The following is a 14,938-nucleotide window of genomic DNA, read 5'->3' on the forward strand; positions in this document are numbered from 1 at the left end:
TGTACAATAGACATTGTAAATAGCCTTGTTGGGTCTCCATTTTGTCTTATTTTTATTTATTTCTCTCATGATGTCGATTGGCTAAATGATTATTTTTGAAAAGTATTTTCTACTTCTTTGTTTTAACAGGATTAAAATAGCATTAATGAGAGTTTAATTAACATTTGTATGTTGTAGGATTAAAACCGGTATGATTATACTTTGGGACGTGCCTGCACCATTGCATTTACCTACTTGCACCATTTTATGGCTTCCTGCACTATGCTAAACGCAAACCTGATCTTATGCTCTGTTCATGAAGGCAGTGGTATTTTGTTAGCAGCATGGAAACTCTTACACTGATATCATTGCGATTGAAGTTTTGCCTATACTCAAACCCTCCAATTCATGGGGCTCGAATTGTGGTCAATATTGTTGGGTAAGATAAACAGACTACGCACTTTGGCAATCCCTCGGCACATGGAAGAGCACATTGCAGATGTCACAACAAGACATGCCCTTGACATACTTGTCGATTTGATTGTCTCGTTTTTGGGCCTGGACTTAGCAGCGATACATTTCTTTTGCAGTGCATGGCAGAAATTATACAACTTGCAAGGCAATGCAACATTCCAATTGTTATTGATAGGGATGGATTATTTCTTGTCACGAACGATTCTGAACTAGTGGTTGGTTATCCTCTAGTCATCCTCATGCCAAACTTAAATGAACAAAAATGCTTAGTTCAAAAGGTGATGGATCAAAATTTGAACTTGTAGGTGGAAAATAGGAAATAGATGAGAACGACACTCCACAACAATTACAAATTCTGGTTGGACAAATGGGAGGACTAACAATCTTGCAAAAGGGAAAAGTAGATATTATCAGCGATGAAAATGTTGTCTATGGTGTAAGTATGTTTGGCTTTCCTCGTCAGTGTGGTGGTCAAGGCGACATATTTTCAGGTAGTGTTATAGTATTCTCTTCATGGGCTAGACCGGAAGCAACATCTAACAAAGATGATAAGTTGTCGAGGTTTTCATCAAATCTAGTAATTTTAGGAGCTATTGTTGGTTTTGTACTCGTGAGAAAGGCATCATATTTAGCCTTTGAACAACACAAGTGTAGTACTGTTACAACAAATATCATAGAGGTGCTCGGAAATACTACGGACTGAATCTTCCAGCATCGTATCTGAAGGCCACGAGGGATGTAGCAGTGACTAGGAAAGTCATTACATGGAATTGAAGGGAAGTTGAATCACACATTCCAGCAACAGCTACTCCAGGAAAAGAGGAACGATTCACCATAATCGTTCCCTCTTTTGACACTCAATTTCAAACTAATTCTTATTTCGGAAAATTGTTAAAACTAATAATCTTCTATATTTTAATTGGCTGAATTAAAAGGCCCATTATGTAATTTGATGTCTATATAATAAATCAACTGTAGCAAACATAAATTAATCAATTAATTAGACAATTAGACAGTGAGGAAGGAAATCAATCGATCCAGGGACAGTACGCACGAGAGGAAGGTGCAGAAGGGAAGAGGAGTTGTCCCAATGTAGCCTCATGCGGTTAATAACGGGTGGACCACTCCTCTTGTCTTGCTGGAGCTGAGCATTGTTTGTTGATGTAAAGATTGTTTTCAGGAATTAATTGAAGCAATTTTCATCAACGATTTATCTATTCATTTATTGCATCTAATGAATTTTATTACTATGTGAACCAAGTTTATCGAGGGTGTGAGTTGGCTAGGTTGGCCGCCAGACTAGCTTGACACTTCTCTACAGTTCTTAATTACTTAGAATTTAGATTATTATTTACTGTGTGAGTTTATTTAAACACTTTCAGTCCCTTTTCCTTCTTCAACTTAATGTAATTTAATTTGCTGTAGTATTTTATCTTTAGTTTTAAAATTAATTTGATTTAATGCAAATTGTTCCTATTTCATTTGTTGCATCAAAGGTTGTGCTTGGAGATTTCTTCTTATCAAATTGCATCTAGATTGTCTTTTCCTTTATGAGCTCTAACATTCAACTCGAATTGATCCAGACCCATTTAATTAATATTCTAGAACTTGAGATTGACTTGAGTATTTATGGTTTTGAAAGCCGACATTTATAAAAAGGAAATTGCACTATGTTCGACACCGATAATGTTTAATTTATATTGTAGTTTCCCCATAAACTTCTAGACAGTTCTACATGATTCATTTTTAGGGACAAGGAAGGTGAGAGATTCATATTAATTTAATTTCTTTCATAAGTTATTTACACAGTAGATTTACTTGCTGATGCTTTCAAGTTAATTTCACATAGAATTAGTACAAGCAGAATTAGTACAGGTAGAATTATTTTGAATTTCTTTTGGCATTTACAGTCTCTCGATATTGTGTCGACACTGTTTGGTTTCCAGTTATGATTCCCTTTCTATTTGCTCGTACTTAGAATTTCCTTTCTCATTGGTTTACCTTTTATTTCCCGCATAATTTAATTGTCTAGATTGGTGTTTCTTGAATTCTCTTTTAGTGTAGGATTTCATTTATTGATGAGATTAATACGCAAGATAGATTAGCATTTGTTTTTCTAGTTGCTAGGGGCTTTCTCTGGCATTTCCAGTGCTGCATCTCGAAGTTCATGAACTATCCGAATTGAAAAATTAAATTTTGGTACATTTATAGACCCTATACTGCACTCAACATTTTGGCGTCGTTTTTGGGGAGGCGCTCAGGGGATTGACCTTGGTGATTTTATGCATTTTTTTTTCCTTCACCTAGTTTCTCTTGCAATTTTATGTTCTTTGAATTTATTTCTTTCCTGCACTGTTGCTTTAAGGTTTCTCATTTTCTTTGCTGTTGTAAGAACTCCCCACCCCATATCTATATATATATATATATATATATATATATATATATATATAGATATATATATATCTGTGTGTGTGTGTACACCATTCATGTGCTAAAAAATGTACCAGTTGGCTTGTTAAAAACAGGAAAATGGTATTTTGAGGAATCATCTAATGAGGAATTTTTATGTTGCTACAGAGACATACAATTCATCCAATGAAGAATTAACAATTGAAAATTTTAATATTTTGATTGAACATAAGAATGATATTATTAAATCTTTGATTTCAAAATTGGATGATTGGCAGGAAGAGCAGAAGAAGGATGACAAACCATTGCTTATATTTTGCGCCGATTACAAAAAGAGACACTTCCTTGGAAAGTGTCCACTCAGTAGCCTGAAAGTTTGTAAAATTTGTGAAGAGGATCATCTAACGCAACATTGCCCAGCACTACTAGGATTACTAAAGGCACTCAGGAAATCAAGTAAGGAATCGAATCAACTACCAGGTATAACCCAAGGCGCATCAGCATTTGATACTTGGAATAATGTTTATTATCCTGAGCAGGTTCCTAAACATGTTTATAGTCCTGCAATTTCATGGAAAACTTTTAATCCTCCTCCAATCGAATATCCTACTTCATGATCGCAGTGGCCCTCATCCTTGAGCCAGATACCACCATGGCCTCAAGAATCATTTGGATTGTTATCTCTAGGGCAATCTCCCATGCAAATTCAATCATATGAGCACGAACAAAAACCATAATTTCTTTCCAATGCACCATTAAGTTATCCTCCTCGATGGTCCCAACCACATGTGCAACCTTAGCCTAGCCTTAATCCATACCCTACCCCTTATCCTAATCCTTACCCTACTCCTTATCCTTACCCATACCCTAGCTCTCATTCAAACCCTAATCCATACCCTAGTCCTAGTCCATACCATAGACCTAACCCTAATCTGCACCGTAGAACTAACCCTAGCTCGAATTCAAAACCTAGACCTAACCCTAGCCCAAAGCCTAATCCCAATCCAAATTCAAACCTTACTCCAAGAATTTACCAAAACCCTAGCCCAAACCATATCATACACCCTAATCTAAACCATCAAGTTGCACAATAGTTTCAAACGCCTATTCTTCCCATTGAACAAAATTATACATCTCCCTTGTTTAGAAAGGGAATGAATTTGGAAACTTCCCACATTACTATAGAGCATTCACCCTGGGAAGATATAATTCAAAGACCACCAGAGGAGCAATATTTCCTTGGAACTTTTTCTGGAAATGTTGTTGAAACTCGAAACCCTAGAATCTCTGTCAACCATTCTTGTCAATCTGAAAATCAAATATTTGATCCTAAATTTGAGGGATTTATCTTTTGTCTTTCACCAGATTCTTTGTTCCTGTGGGAAAGGGACTATCAAACTGTGGAAGACTTGCATGAGTTGGAGAATCATAAATATGTGGATTCCATTGAATCTTGGTTTCAAGCAATCATCAAGCCATCTTATTTCCTCGTCATTCAAAAACTCTTGGTACCATATCAATTGAAGCAACTCGTTTCTCATGCTTTGGTATGTCTTGAAGTCTATTCTTTAAAAGTAAGTGTGAGTATAATCAACATTTTGTTACGCACATGGCTTCATTGGAAGTATGCCTTCAATTAAAGGTGATATTTCTTTCTTTAAAAATAGGGTAGGATAATAGGAGGATAATGAATAAATATGCATAACAACACTCTTGAACTTCTGATTCCCTAAAAGCATAGCTTTTTGAAATTTCTATTATCATGCACTCTCATGATAAGACTTGTCAGAAGAAATTTACACTTAATACATCATATTTTAAAGTGACTTTGATTATGGATTAACATGTCAGTCAAGGGTATTGTTATAAGTTACATGTAATACTTTTCTCCTATCCTTAGAAAATATTATTCAGAACATCTTTTTATGTCCTCTTCCAAGGGATCAATGAAAAACCTCCTATGATGGACCACACCTACAAAACTATAATAAGCTTTCATAAAGAACCCTAGCATGATCAACTCAAGGAATATTTTTGGTCATTATCCGAGATGTTTTTTTAAATAAGTTCTTAGGGTAGCATGACCAACCAGTAAAGAATAGTAATTAAAAACTTTTCACACCATCCTGCACTCTTAAAGATTAGATTTGCTTCCCCACCTATTAAGTAACCCATCTGAGGTTAATCATAAACAAAGTTTTTTTCTAAAAAAAACATAAATGAATTAATTGAGGGATAGGAGGTCTCATTGTGAGCTGACCTACTATGATCATGGGTCCTAACGAGAATTACATTACTGCACTGGTCACCAAGCTAGGGTAATGACTTTCAATTGAAAAACTGGAAGATGATAGGTCTCATTGTGAGCCAGCTTGTTCATTCTTGTTAGTTCTCGTGAATGGCACTATCGATAGCTAGTTACCAAGCTAGGACAGCGGCCTTCAATTAACTTCTAAAAAGAGAAAAAGTAAAATGTTCTTAAACGAATCTGAATCTATATCTAATAGGTGGGACAAAATCATTTCATAAGGTTAAAAGGTACCCCTGTCGAGGCTATGGATGCCTGCTGGCAGCAGGGCCATGCCTATGGTATTAAAGTTAATTTTACACTATGATTTACTTGGTTGTTTTTTCCTTTCCCTGAACTCACTATTAATCTCTTTGAGAATGGCTTTAACATCCTTCTGTTGTTATGCCTTGGATTTCTATCTTTTTGGAATGATTTTTATGGACATGGGACCCTTAGTGCAGGTATCTCATTATGCCCAGACAAGAGAGCTTTACTTATACATGGATAATGGTAAGATAATCACTGTGGGAAGGTATTTCTATGTCCACTTTTAACACTATGGTTTAAAAAAAAAGATCAGGTCACTCATATTTACAACGAGGATATTAAAAGTGAAACTTCTGATAAGGGATGCCTCCGAGATATTCTTTTGGAAATTTTAAAAGTTAGCTATTTTATTCAAGTAATAACACCATCCGTGAAATTTAGTTTTATGGAAGCTTTCATTTTAGGTTTTCTTGAAATCAATTTAAGCAAATAAAGAGTCCAACAGACACTCTGTTTTAGAGCAAGCTTTATCTAGAGCAGGAAATGTGATCACGAAAAACTGCAAGAACATCATTTTGAACACCTACAAATGTTTCTAATTTTGTTTTTTTGCGAGGAAGAAACAATACCAGATTTCCTTTCATGAGAACATGCAATATGGTCAGCATGGGGGGATGTTGGGGGTCTGTTTGTCTTATTTTTATTTATTTCTCTCATGTTGTTGATTGGCTAAATGATTATTTTCAAAGAGTATTTGCTACTTCTTTGTTTTAACATGATTAAAATAGAATTAATGACAGTTTAATTAAGGTTTGTATGTTGCAGGAATAAAACCGGTTTGATTTGGGACGTGCCTGCACATTTGCATTTACGTGCCTGCACCATTTCATTTACATGCCTGCACCATTGCATTTACCTGCCTGCACCATTTTATGGATTCCTGCACTATACTGAACTCAAACCTGGTCTTATTCTCTGCTCATGAAGGTAGTGGTATTTTTTTAGCAACATGTAAACTCTTACACTGATATCATTTCGGTTAAAGTTGTGCCTATACTCGAACCCTCCAGTTCATGGGGCTCGAATTATGGCCAATATTGCTGGGAAAGATACACAAACTGTGCACTTTGGCAAGCCCTCAACACATGGAAGAGCACATTGTAGATGGCACGATAGGACATTCACTTGACATACTTGCTAGTTTGATTGTCTGGTTGTTGGGCCAGGACTTGGCAAGGATCCATTTCTTTTGGAGTGTGTGGCAGAAATTATACAACTTGCAAGGCAACGCAACATTCCAATTGTTATTGATGGGGATGGACTATTTCTTGTCATGAATGATCCTAAACTGGTGGTTGGTTATCCTCTAGCCATCCTCATGCCAAATGTAAATGAAAAAAAATAGATTAGAACGACGCTCCACGATGATTACAAATTCTGGCTGGATGAATGGGAGGACTGACAATCTTGCAAAAGGGAAAAGTAGATCTTATCAGTAATGGAAATGCAGTCTATGGTGTAAGTATGTTTGGATCTCCTCGTCGGTGCGGTGGTCAAGGTGACATCCTTTCAGGCAGTGTTGCAGTATTCTCTTCATGGGCTAGACAGGGAGCAACATCTAACAAAGATGATAAGTTGTCAAGGTTTTCATCAAATCCAGTAATTTTGGGAGCTATTGTTGGTTCTGTACTCATGAGAAAGGTAGCATCTTTAGCCTTTGAACAACACAAGCGCAGTATTGTTACAACAAATATCATAGAGGTGCTCGGAAATAGTATGGATTGAATCTTCGAGCACTATATCTGAAGGCCACGAGGGATGTAGCAGTGACTGGGCAAGTCATTATGCAGAATTGAAGGGCAGTTGAATCGCACCTTCTAGCAATAGATACTCCAGGAAAAGAGGGACGATTCACCAGAATCGTTCCCTCTTTCGACACTCAGTTTCAATTTAATTCTTATTTCAGAAAATTGTTAAAACTAATAATCTTCTAAATTTTCATTGGATGAATTAAAAGGCCCAGTATGTAATTCGATATATATATAATAAATTGATTGGATCAAACATAAATTAGTCAATTGATTAGACAATTAGATAGTAAGGAAGGAAATCGATCGAGCCAGGGACAGTGTGCACGAGAGGAAGGCGCAGAAGGGATGAGGAGTTGTCCCAATGTAGCCTCACGCAGCTCATAACTGGTGGACCTCTCCTCTTGTCTTGCTAGAGTTGAGCATTGTCTGCTTGATGTAAAGATTGTTTTCAGGAATTAATTGAAGAAATTTTCATCCATGCTTTGTCTATTCGTTTACTGCATCTAATTATTTTGATTACTGTGTGAACCAGGTTAATCGAGGGTGTGAGGTGGCTGGGTTGGCCACCAGACCAGCTCGACACCGCTCTACAGTTCTTAAATTAATTAGAATTTAGATTATTATTTACTGTGTGATTTTATTTAAACACTTTCAGTCTCTTTTCCTTCTTCAAGTTAATGTCATTTAATTTGCTGCAGTATTTTATCTTCAATTTTAAAGTTAATTTAATTTGTTTCAAATTGTTTCTATTTCATTTGTTGCATCAAGGGTTGTTCTTGGAGATTTCTTCTTATCAAATTATTTCCAAATCGTCTTTGCCTTTATGAGCTCTAACGTTCAACTCGAATTGATACAGACCATTTAATTAATATTCCAGAACCTGAGATCGAGTTGAGTATTTATGGTTTTGAAAGCCGACATTTATAAAAGGGAAACTGCATTATGTTCAACACTGATAATGTTTAATTGCTATTGTAGTTTCCCCATAAAATTTTGGACAGTTCTACACGATTCATTTTTAGGGATAAGGAAGAAGAGAGATTCATATAAATTTAATTTCTTTCATAACTTATTTACACAGTAGATTTACTTGCTGATGCTTTCAAATTAATTTCACACAGAATTAGTACAAGTAGAATTAGCACAAGAAAAATGATTTTGAATTCCTTCCAACATTTACAGTCTCTCGATATTGTGTCGACATTGTTTGGTTTCCAGTTATGATTCCCTTTCTATTTGCTCGTACTTAGAATTTCCTTTCGCATTGGTTTGCCTTTTATTTCCCGCATGATTTAATTGTTTGGATTGGTGTTTCTCGAATTCTCTTTTAGTGCAGGATTTCATTTATTGATGAGATTAATACGCAAGATAGACTAGCATTTGTTTTGCAGGTTGCTAGAGGCTTTCTTTGGCATTTCCAGTGCTGCGTCTTGAAGTTCACGAACTATCCGAATTGAAAAATTAAATGTTGGTACATTTATAGACCCTATACTGCACCCAACAACCCTAACTTGGAAAAGATGCTTTTTGAAAAAGATACTTGCATCTTCATGCACGATAATGGTGTCTATTATGATAGCTTTCCCTTAGAAAGGGGCATGCCTTTGCATGTATTGTAATAATAATAATAATATCTATTGTATTTGGAAATATTACTTGTTACACACACAAAGAAAATATTGAGGGGCTAAATTTGTTTGAATAATTTTTATATAATTACATGCATGAAAATTAAAACTAAGATTATAGTATCCTTTAAATCAAAATGGATGGTTACAATGGTTTTCCTTTGGAAAATAATGTGTGTTTGTGTAAGAGGATCATAGTAATGTGGTAATTATTTGACATGCTTTGATAATTATTTTCTTATAATTAATGCATGAGAAGTGTTGATAGAAGAAGCACGTTGTGATATTATATTTACATTTCATGTATGCACATAAGTAGACATTGAAGAATCACTATTAAATTTTCATTATTGGCTCATTAATACTTTATGTAATCATGATATCAATGTATGATGTCGACAATAATGGAAGGAAAGCATGGTGACTTGTGTACAAGATAGATTATGTTTAACATGGCGGAAGGTAAAGAATTAATGATCCATGAAGATGTGTGCGAGTTGCAAGATGGTCCACTGATGGAACAACCAAGCCACAAAGATATAAATATTAAGGATTTGTGGGTAAATGATGTCATGATAATTATAATAGCTTTTAGCTAGATATTTTGTATTTAAATTATATTTCCTTGTAATATTTCATGACAATGGTTAAGGGATGGACTCCCTTATAAGCCATTGAGTGAGGGGTGAACACCCTCACAAGCCTTTAGTAATAAAATTAAACTTTTGTTGGTTTTCATTGTACGGGGTTTCCAAGGTATATCGGTTGTCAATGATGTGATTGCTTATTGTGTCAGTTTGATGATGTTGATTCCTTGCATGATGTGATGTTTATAATATCAAGTATGTAATTAACTAATCTAGTTAAAAGAATAATGAAAATGATTCAAGGTTACGTCAGAAAGTTTATGTTAATATGCTACAATAGAGGTTTTTATTAGTTATGTAGCTTCTTATTCTTTTACTAAAGTTACTCTATGTAATGATTAATATTCTCTCTAATGGTTAATGAGGAATATGGAATAATAATTTAGATAGTTAATCGTGTAAAATTTTTCTAACTCCATTCATTTCCATGCAAGTTTACTAGGGGATGTAACAAGTGGTTCAAATCCAAAGGTTGCGGCACTGGTTTCTATTGGGAATTTTTAAGTGGAAAGGAAGCCAAGATATGATACTAGTGGGCATCTGCTCAAGGTATAATTCTAACAATCTACATATTGATATATGCAGTTAACTACTTTTGATATGGGAAACATGATTCATGTATTGAACTACATTGAAGAGTAGTAAGTAATAAATTCTGCTATAAAACTATGTTCATGACATTTGAACCTGGATGAGGATAAAAGACAATAAAACCTTTGTTACACCTATGAAAAATCTTTAGCACTTTATAAGGAATGTGAGAATTAACTACCAACCTTTGCAAATATGAAAATATTAATGATACATTTAATGAACATAACTAAAGTCACAATGCACTACTTATAATGAGTGAATGCATGAATATGTAAAATATGGGGAATTTCCTTGTAGAGGACGATAAAGTGTTTTAAAAGAATATTATAAGAACCACTTTAGATGTTAAAAATGAATAATGAGTCGAGTATTGATACTTGACCTAATAGTAAGCTTCTGATTGAGATGGTTGGTAGCATTGATTTAGTTAGTGTTGCGTGACTAACTATTAAAACTTATATGCATAAATTGGATTTGATTTAAGATTATTGAAAGTTGTAAAAAAGTGATTATGGTAGTTACTTCATGTACTACTGGTATGTTGTTGACAGTACATTGTGGGAATTGCAACTGTTTGGATTGTTACCCTAATTGTTACACACTAATGAATATTTTCATATACTTCTAAGCATGACAATGTTGTATCCATGAAAATAAAATAGTTGCGAAAGTGAATACATATTTAAACAATGCATATTTATGGCTAACATTGTTGATGGGATTAAGAAGTGGTAGGTTAACCGGAACATGAAAACCTATGAAGGTAAAATGTTACAATGTGAATTGAAACTGTAAATGAGAAACTATAATGTTATGATATGCATGATTGTATTATTTGGAAAATCAGAATGTATAGCACATGTATGTCAGTTATGTTTCCTGTCAATCTAGATATTGTGGACCCATGTTGTATGAATGCATGTTGTACATAATGTTTATTTTTTTTAATGATAATGTGCATATGGTTTATTATGTAAATTGCTACAAGAAAGAGTGTGAAAGGAGAATTTCACATTCCATACAATTATGGATAGTTGTGAAAGTCTAGGAGGCCTTGGGTTGATGGTGGTTGCTTGCCTAGAGGGGTTGATGGTGCTTTCCATCCCGGATTTCCTCTCCCTAGAGATAAGATTATATCAGTAAGGGAAAAGAGTTGGCGAAGATAGTAAGAGGGGAAAAAGCGTGAGGAAACTTTATTGATTTGGAGCCTGTTGAAGGAGGCCCAAAATTCGTCATAGATGAGACGTTGTCAAAGGAATAGGCAGGAAGTTGCCAAGAGGAATCATGTATTGGACCCTTTGTGGTCATTGGAATTCTTGAGTTGGTTGGCCAGTGGAATTCCATACTATACCTAGTATGGTATTTGTCAGAGAACTGTCTGGATGTGAAAATGGCTCAATCTAGTTGCAGAAACCAATTTCCACTGGTTTGGATGAGAATTCTTTAGCCTAATATGGTTCTCATAACATAACAAATTAACTAATAAACTATGTGATATATTAAAATGGATTTTCTATATGATTGTGTAAAAACTTTATGTGCATCCTGACAAGAAAGGAGCATAGTTCTGGGTAAGGAATAATTGGAAGTGTAAATTGCTTTATTGTATTACCAATGTTATGAATGTGTCTCACAAGGGCTAAGACAGTTTTCACCTGATGAAATTATTGGTCATTTCGATGATTAGAGAGCTAGATGCTCTATGAGTAATTTAGAAGTATTGTGTGGATGTCTTTAGTCAGAGCTAAGACAAAATATGGTGTGCACGTGGTGCAGTGATTTATCATTTTGATGATTAGAGCGTTGATTGTTTCTAAGTACTTGTATAAGTACTGTGATTGAAATATCACCTAACATTGCATAATTGATTGATAGTTAAAAGTATTTTATTTTATTGAAATGGTTGTGACTAATATGATTATGTTGGATTTGCTAGTCAAATATTGCAAGGTTCTTAATGTTGGGCTATTAAACCATTATAGTTCTTGCGTAAAAGTTACCATGACTTCCAAGAGTAATTGGTAAGTAATGGTAATTTGGTATATAGATTTTTTTTGATTCTATGAATTTGAATAATTCCCAAGTGATGGAAAGTATAACTTTCATATTTTTATAGCTATAAATGCTTATGATTATTGATAAAACAATATTGTTTCTACTTACTGGTATTTATTGCAAACAAAATCCTTCATTTCATAGGGAAAGGATCACCTTTTGGGTTGTTTAGAATGTTATATCATAGGAAAAGGTTAAATTTCCAACGAGAGATGAACATTGAGGAAGGTGTTCCCTCTATTGGGGGGAGTCTGTAATATCCCTATCATAACTTCCATAAAATTCACAACAGTTATGAAACAAAAATATTTCACTACTCTCATCAAGAACCAATTAGAAGAAAACTAATTCTTGGTAACCATATTTCATTATTCATTTCGCCATGGATAGATTATTAGGAAGAGGGAAAGGAAACCTGTGCATCTCGAGGGTATTCCAAATATGTAAATTGGGGGAATCTAATCCCTGTAAAATATACTAGTTTACCATTGAGTCCTTACTCAAGCTAAGATGTCCATGCTAGTAAAATTTAACCTTTGTAAGGTCATCAATCTCCATGGTCAGGCTTCATTGTTATCACTCTTGACATTGTAGCTAAAACTCTGTAGTAATGTTTGTACACATATCACCCTCTAGCCATAGGAACCTACTAGACATAGGGTCTATATATTGCTGGTAAAACCCCTTGCTTCATTTGAATGAACCTCTGATACCTAGTATATATCGAAATATTTATGAGGTGTTTTTCGTTGTTTGTTATTCAATTGTTAACTCGAGAAAGAATTTCACACAATGAATACTAGGTATTAGAAAGATAAGTTATTTGAGTGTTGTAACTTGGACAATTTTATTTAGTTGCATGGTCTAGTGCATAAAAGGATAAACTGGTTATTACTTTAAAACCACTTTCCTAGTTCTTATGCACAAAAGAAGGGTCCATTATGATAATTTCTTGAAAAAAATTACATGAGAACTATTATCACAAATTTAGTCACCAGTTTTAAAACACTAACATCTTATGTGTCATCATTGATTTGTAAAAAATAATTTTAAAGTGCTCACAATTTCAGTGTCAGCATAGTTTTGTAATAAACATGGTTAAAATGGTGACAGATAGAATATCAACATTATTTGTAAATTTTTAAAATAAAAATGCATTGATATTTAGAGTAGCAACACATATGTGTAAAAATGGTTAGTTAAACTCTAACAAATGGAGTATCAGTGCCAAAGAGAATACATACATACATACATATATATATATATATATATGTGTGTGTGTGTGTGTGTGTGTGTCCAAATAATGCATTGATGAAGCACATGTCAGCAAATGAATGAAAACTTGTCAAGCGAGCACTGATCAATCAGATGGTGATATGTCACGATGGGTTTCTGGGTTCCGCCACTGAGAGGTAATGTTTGGCTAAAGGGTTGTGATTGCATGATTTTTTTTATGTAAGCACTAGTTAAGTTGATTTTATGATTTATCCATTTCCACGTTGTAAGATCTTTATTTCAAATGGTAAGGCCCATATGATGTATGGTTAACTTGTTATATATTTTACACCGAGATAAAACAAGTTGTTAGTATCCTAAAGGCTCAGGATCCAATCCCTCTCCTGGTTCTAGTTTTATCGGTTGACAGTGAACCTATGGGAAGGGGTAGAAAACAACACAAAGGAGAACCTAAAGCACTCGACTTCCTTGAAATCTATCCAAAAATTCAGCAACGCTTAAGAGAAATAGGGTGGGAACAATTCTTCTCTGATGTATAGGCTATTGCGATGGAGTTTCTAGGGATTTTGTAGAGGGTTTAGATGGGAAGCAAGTTAATGCTGGGGGAATATCATTTCCTATTCCCGAGTGGGTGATTACAAAGGTCATGGGCCTCCATGCAGATGGAGAAAGAGCCTTAAAGATCCATGTTTTAGCTGTAATTGATGTGCCATTCTTTCTAAGGGATTAGTTTAAGGAGAGGAGTTAGCGTTTAGAAGATCAGAGGTCCTAATTGAAGGATGAGTGGAATTATCTCCTACGTATTACCCAACATTACTTCACATGTGAAGGACGCTACAATCATGTAAATCCTTACCATTTATGGTTCCTAGCTCACATAGAAATTGAGTTAAGGATGGACACTCCTTATTTTTTGTTAGAGAGTCTGAAACATATATCTGATAAGGTTAGGGAAAGACCTAATGCATCTACGCATTTCATATATCATAAAGGTCTGACTAAATTATAGATTGAAATCCACTTGAGAAGGGTAGGGAGTACTTGGGAACATTTTTTGTTTTGGGAACGTTTTGAAGAAAATGTGAAAACCAAAAATGGGCAGAACAAAGGGAAGAAAAAAAAAACTAAATTGCCCCAAAACCTAGATCAGGGGACCTTGTTACTACAAAGTAGGAGTTAACAAAAATAAGAGTAGGTTCCGCCTTTAGTTCTTGAATTATTGAAGGTTTATACCAGAAAGCGTGAGAGGCTCAAAAAAAAAAAAAAAAACAAACAAACAAACAAACAAACAAACAAACAAAAACAAACAAACAAACAAACAAACAAACAAAAAAAAAAAAACAAAACAAAAACAAAAACAAAAACAAAAACAAAAACAAAAAACAAAAAACAAAACAAAACAAAACAACAAAACAAAACAAAACAACAAAACAAAACAAAACAAAAAACAAAACAAAACAAAAACAAAACAAAACAAAAACAAAAAAAAACAAAAACAAAAAAAAAACAAAACAAAAAACAAAAAACAAAAAACAAAAACCAAAAAAA

At 34.3% G+C, this 14,938-nt stretch overlaps 2 pseudogenes; both read left to right on the forward strand.

Annotated features, from left to right (window-relative positions):
* Window positions 1-515: 515 nt before the first annotated feature.
* On the forward strand, window positions 516-1,156 carry LOC149250757 (ATP-dependent (S)-NAD(P)H-hydrate dehydratase pseudogene; annotated as a pseudogene).
* Window positions 1,157-6,506: 5,350 nt separating this feature from the next.
* Window positions 6,507-7,204, forward strand: LOC149250758 (ATP-dependent (S)-NAD(P)H-hydrate dehydratase pseudogene; annotated as a pseudogene).
* Window positions 7,205-14,938: the final 7,734 nt, after the last annotated feature.

This window comes from Pinus tabuliformis, chromosome 7 (assembly GCF_031772625.1).
Source record: "Pinus tabuliformis cultivar Carrire ecotype Pingquan chromosome 7, CPIR1, whole genome shotgun sequence".
Taxonomy (NCBI): domain Eukaryota; kingdom Viridiplantae; phylum Streptophyta; class Pinopsida; order Pinales; family Pinaceae; genus Pinus; species Pinus tabuliformis.